The 6335-nt window shown below is 36.0% G+C and overlaps 1 long non-coding RNA gene across 6 annotated transcripts; it reads right to left on the reverse strand.

The window, feature by feature from the left end:
* Positions 1 to 1660: 1660 nt before the first annotated feature.
* Positions 1661 to 4501, reverse strand: LOC117160439 (uncharacterized). 6 transcript variants are annotated; one of them, XR_013059729.1, is made up of 4 exons: positions 4411 to 4501; positions 3502 to 3618; positions 2083 to 2173; positions 1661 to 1979 (listed from the first exon to the last, which is right to left on the reverse strand). It is a non-coding gene; the product is annotated as an uncharacterized LOC117160439 (long non-coding RNA). The 6 variants fall into 6 exon arrangements; XR_013059730.1 differs by lacking the exon at positions 4411 to 4501 and adding an exon at positions 4195 to 4224; XR_013059726.1 differs by lacking the exon at positions 4411 to 4501 and adding an exon at positions 4117 to 4220.
* Positions 4502 to 6335: the final 1834 nt, after the last annotated feature.

Genomic DNA, 6335 nt, shown 5'->3' on the forward strand with positions numbered 1-6335 from the left:
TACAACGAGCGCTTAAACGTCGAAATATCTGCAACGGGAAGGAATGACTTCCAGTTTTCGTCAAAATCGACGGAAACATCGCGATTTGCGAGCTGTCGGGCTTCTTTCGACGCTGAAACGTTCATGCATTACATTTGCAGTGTAAAATGGAGTGAAATGAGCGCTTAAACGTCGAAGTATCTCCAACGGGAAGGAAATGACGGCTAGTTTTCGTCAAAATCGACGAAATCATCGCGATTTGCGACCTGTTTCGCTTGTTTCGACGCTTAAACGGGAGTGCATTGCTTTTGCAGTGTAAAATGGAGTGAAATGAGCGCTTAAACGTCGAAATATCTCCAACGGGATGGAAATGACGGCTAGTTTTCGTCTAAATCGACGAAATCATCGCGATTTGTGAGCTATTTTGCTTGTTTCGACGCTTAAAGGGCAGTGCATTACATTTGCAGTGTAAAATGGAGAGAAATGAGCGCTTAAACGTCGAAATATCTCCAACGGGAAGGAATGACATCTAGTTTTCGTCAAAATCGACGAAATCATCGCGATTTGCGACCTGTTTCGCTTGTTTCGACGCTTAAACGGGAGTGCATTGCTTTTGCAGTGTAAAATGGAGTGAAATGAGCTCTTAAACGTCGAAATGTCACCATCGGGAAGGAAATGACGGCTACTTTTCGCCAAAATCGACGAAATCATCGCGATATGTGAGCTATTTTGCTTGTTTCGACGCTTAAAGGGCAGTGCATTACATTTGCAGTGTAAAATGGAGAGAAATGAGCGCTTAAACGTCGAAATATCACCAACGGGCAGGGAATGGCGGCTACTTTTCGTCAAAATCGACGAAATCATCGCGATTTGCTATCTATTTTGCTTGTTTCGATTCTTAAACGGTAATGCATTACATTTGCAGTGTAAAATGGAGTGAAATGAGCGCTTAAACGTCGAAATATCTTCAACGGGAAGGAAATGGCGGCTGGTTTTCGTTAAAATCGACGAAGTCATCGCGATTTGCGAGCTGTTGGACTTGTTTCGACGCTGAAATGGGCGTGCATTACATTTGGCGTGTAAAATAGAGTGAAATCAGCGCCTAAACGTCGAAATATCTCCAACGGGAGGAAATGACTGCTAGTTTTCGTTATGATCGACGAAATCATCGCGATTTGCGAGCTGTAAGGCTTGTTTCGACGCTGAAACGGTCGTGCATTACATTTGGCGTGTAAAATGGAGTGTTGGCACGTCCCGCGCTACGTTCCGAAAAACGGAAAACCGCAATATACAAATAACGCGAGTGAGAATTCGAATATCCAAAACGAACGCACGATACAACGAAAATGGAAATTGTTTAATAAAAGATTAATTAAATGCGGTCATATATAGAGAATTAGTATACGAGGGCAATAAAGTGAAAATATGTACTCTAACGAAGTAGTAAATATAAAGAGTACAACATAACCCATAATTTCATAATTCGACTAAGGATAAACTATGAAGAACCAATTAACCAAAATTGACTCGCAAATTAATTAATAAATCACGACATAATACTATATTCAATCAGGATAACCTACAATTCGACAATTTAATCAAATCTCGTAATAACTTTATGAATAATTCAAAGGAAAGGAAAAAGGAATGGAACGATAGGAATACACACCTTTATAACAAATAGGAAATATCAAGCAATTTAATATACAGCAAATATGGACATACAAAACCACAATAAACAAAATATATCTTATATACAACTAGATATAAAATATATAAAACACCTAGGCATATTAACACACTTCAATAAACCAGGCACTATTGTCAGAATTCACACATGAAACGTCAAGATTAAAGTAAAAGGGATTCCACGAACAATACATTCGAACAAGTTAAAACTAACACAATCGAAACAGACCACAAGAACGATTTCAAGAGACAATGGAGTACGGTAGTATATGGAACAACACTGTTTGTCGAATACTGCAGATAGTGGTAACCTAAAAGGAAAAAGGAAAATTACTATGCGTGCTCTAACTATTACTTAAATATAAAATGTGTAATTCAATAAAATAATTACAAAACAGTGGAAGTGAAAAGTACCTCGTGAACAATTACTTCATCGTAGAAGGAAGTGTATGTGCGAAGACAGGTTATGTGTCCATATCCGTAGAACATAATCTACGACAGCCAACTGAAACAAATGTAGGAATTAACTTTAATTGTTTCGATGCAAAACATAATACTACTAAATGTTTATAACAATATTGTGCCTAAACCAAAGGAAGTGTGACACTGTTTATCGAATCATGCAGATAGTAGAAACGTAAAAGAAAAAGGAAAATTACTATGTGTGTGTTCTAACCATCATTTAAATACACAACATGTAAATTCAATAAAATAATTAAAAGCAGTGAAAGTTAAAAGCACCTAGTGCACAATTAATCATTGTAGAAGGAAGTGTACATGCAGGAATTTCGCAGAAACAAGTTGTGGACCCACTCCATAGAACATAGTATACGACTGTCAGCAGAAACGAATGAATGAACTAACCTCAATTGCCTTAATATATATGGAAGAGAATAATACTATTAAAGACTTCCAATAATATTTCAATTAAACTAAAAGAAGCACGATAACAATCAATAATTGATGCTCGACAACAGACTTACAGTTGGCCAATCGAAAATAAAACCGCGAAAATCAAGAAAATTAATGACATTATAACGAAATAACTCAGCGTTGACACAGTGGTCTTTAATAAGAAGAAATAAAATCAATTAATAAGCGCAGGAAGAGTTAAGAAATAACTAAGATAGGTTAAGTGAGTGACAACGATAATTTACTACTCACATCGAAGAAGTTTATACAAGGGTCAACGCAGTGATGAGAAACCAACTACCAAATTGGAGTAAATGTGTACAAAGAATCGAAGTTGATACTACTGGAATCGTCAAGAAGACGTGATAAAATTGGAAAGTCAAAAATTAGTGACATTATAACAAACGATTCAACACTGACGGAATGGTCTTAGCAAACAAGAAAAGAAACAACCAATCATCGTAGAAGGAAGTGTGCATGCAAGAACTCCACGAGAATTGGCTACGGATCCAACTTTGCAAAACATAATATACGATGGTATGAAGATATCGAAGGTAATAAATACCGAGGTAACCAATTATAACCTAAAAAGGGGAAGAATGTTGTAAACCATCTTGGAATAGAAATTGATAATAATAAGAAGCTCGTTACTCACATTGGAAGATATACATTAAAGCCGACGCAGTTACAAGAAGCCTACTATCAAACTTAAGTGAATACTTATGGAATACTGAATCAGACACCACCGAAACAGTCAAGACGGCAACAGGGAACTGGATAATCAAGGAAAAATTTGTGACGCCATAACAAATAATCCAACGTTGACGAAGCGGTCTTAGCGAACAAGATAGTGGACAGACTATTTTACTATACCGATATTTACAAATTATAGTGTTTTATATAATCTATATATATACTTACAATTCTAGGATAAGTAAAAGTAGTCTTGATAAGTGTTAGACATGTAACGAAGAACCAGAAGATACCAAACGCGTTCCAGGTAAAGGACTCAGCGTTGAAGGATTAGAATTGTAGAACCTATAAAGAATAAAGATTTTAACTAGCAATGTATAGATTAGCTCCAAAATTCTATGTAAAGGCGGCAGATTACACGCACAAGGTAACGACAACTTCGTAACAAAGAAACAGAAAATAGCCAATAATATAGGAATAGGTTAGGAATTAATCACGACCGATTAACCGAGTGTCAACGACAAACGCGATTAAGATAAGAAATTATTATACTGTACTAAGTTAATATAGCATAATTGTATTAATTCTGGCATAGAGAAATAAGGTTATGTTATGCACTAGAACTGGTAATAACACACTATGCACATATTAGTATTAAATTAATTAAGCGAACACTCTATAAAAATAAACTGCTCAAAACACAACAATAAAACAGTGCTATTGATAAATTATAAAAATTAACAATAACACAATCCACATGTTATTATATTAAAGTAACACATAGTATATATACACATTATAATGATTACACAAACAATACTATTGTCATTTAAAAATTCTAACTGCGCTAAAATAGAGGAAAATAAGCGACAGACGAATAATTATATCAGTATTAAACAAATTAAGGACGCGTCACTACACTTTTACTAGAGACATTCACGAGCGGCCATCTTGGATTGTTATGATAGCTCTTACACGTGCGCATCGGAATACATGCAACAATTATACACATTAAATAAATGCAAAATAATATCATTCCCACTGCAATTATACGTCAACTATTAAAATAAAGTCACAAATAATTAACGGATAAGTAATAGATTTCACATTAATAAAATGTCACTATATACTACGAACATTCACAGGCCGCCATTTTGGATAATCAACACGTGTAGTAACTTTTATGCGTTACAAAATAAATCATATTTTCAACGAAGGAATAAATATTTAATAAATGATAATAAAAATGGAAGATCGTAACAAAGAAAGAATAAATAATGATCAATACAACGTAACGCAAGAATACTGGAAATTGATAGAAACCATCCGTGAGAAACAAACCATGAAATAATATATTAAGCTTACTATTATAAAAAAAAATGATATTTTATTGAAAGAAACAGGAAATAACGCATAAGAAGACTCGGCAAATACTAAGTTGCCACGCGCCTTGAACGATTCACTGGCATCAGCAAGGAAGTTACCAGATACATCGCAGATGCAACTTCAGCAAGGACAAGTTGGCACGCGCCTTGCACGTTCCACTGGCATCAGTAGGAAAGTTCTGGGAAACATCGCAAACGCAACATTAGCAAAACACGAGCTAATACGATACCTACATATTATCACGCACCTTGCATGTCCTTAACACCCAACGAAATATGAGAAATTAAGAAGACGAAACTTCAGCAGCATCTACGTGTCTCAAGGATATGAGAAATTAGAAATAGCGTAAACAAGATAATCAAGAAGACGAAACTTCAGCAACCCGCGAAAGTAGGCAGTTACAATATTCCTAATTTGTCACGTAGCAATGCTGTGATTCCCATAGAGGTGGTCCATCACGTGACAATTAGGAAAATTATAAATAAGCGGGAATAACATAGAGTAGCAGAGTCCTTATTCAAAATTCAGACCATTCACATCGTCACTCTGCCCGTCGAAATCAAATATTAAAAAAGTTAAATAGTTTCAAGAGTCTTCATCCAAAATTCAAATCGTTCACATCGTCGCTCTGTCCGTCGAAACCGAATATTAAAAATGGTTTCAAAAAATCATCATTCGAATTAAGCATTCGTATCACTTCATCTGCGGAATCAAAGTTAATTGTCAAAATTCGACACATCACCAAGCCATACATACCGCCGATCGACTTTACATCTAATCAAGGTAGGAAATTTGAAATTGTATATCCTCTTCTCTTTTAACTTGCAGTCGAACAAAGTTGTCTCTGAACAAAAGCACCCGTCGGCAGCCATAGTTGACAGATAAAACTATCAAGCACACAATTTACGTAGATTTCATCCGAATGTCTTGAATTCACGATATAAAATTGAAATAAACGCTCAAGATTTAATAAATTGTCTGTAATAAAACAACTTTATCAAATTTCGATCTATTCCGTTTACAATTGTTCGCTGTATCAACCAGTGATTACGGTGTTTTCAACGCAGAGAACATCTATGGTTTTTCGGTTTCCTCTTTCCATCGTTAGCAGATTGCTCATCCTTGGGCGAGGCCTACGAAGCCACACTGATTGTCCACAGTGAACCCAGTTGCCAATTAAAATAATCATTTTTCGCTTACGACTCCACTAGTTGCCAAGAACGACTTATATTTTCTAAATTGTTAAATCTAACTGATTATTCGCTGTGTTAAACCTGTGTTAACGGTGTTTTCAATTATCGAAAACACTTATCGATTTTCGCATTCCTCCTCCCATCGTTGGCAAATATCGCCCGTCTTTGGGCAAGGCTTGCGAAATCGCACAAGTCGCACACAGAGAGTGATATTCATTTCACCTTGATCATATCAGATGACAAAAACAAAAAAAGAATCGAAAAGATAAAAGTCACCTCAGCAAGAAGCGAGCCGATCGTTGGTACAAACGATTAATTGCTGCAGAAGTTAAAAGGGAAGAAAAGAGGCGCAGAGAAGAGTTAGAATTAAATCACGAAGATTCTGTACCGAGTTTTTCGCCCTCGAGTTCACTTATTCCCGAACATTGCGAGACGCATTCCTTCCGTTCTCGATTACCATCGCCTACATCATACGATAGCGTT

This window comes from Bombus vancouverensis, chromosome 12 (genome assembly GCF_051014615.1).
Source record: "Bombus vancouverensis nearcticus chromosome 12, iyBomVanc1_principal, whole genome shotgun sequence".
NCBI classification, from domain to species: Eukaryota; Metazoa; Arthropoda; class Insecta; order Hymenoptera; family Apidae; genus Bombus; species Bombus vancouverensis.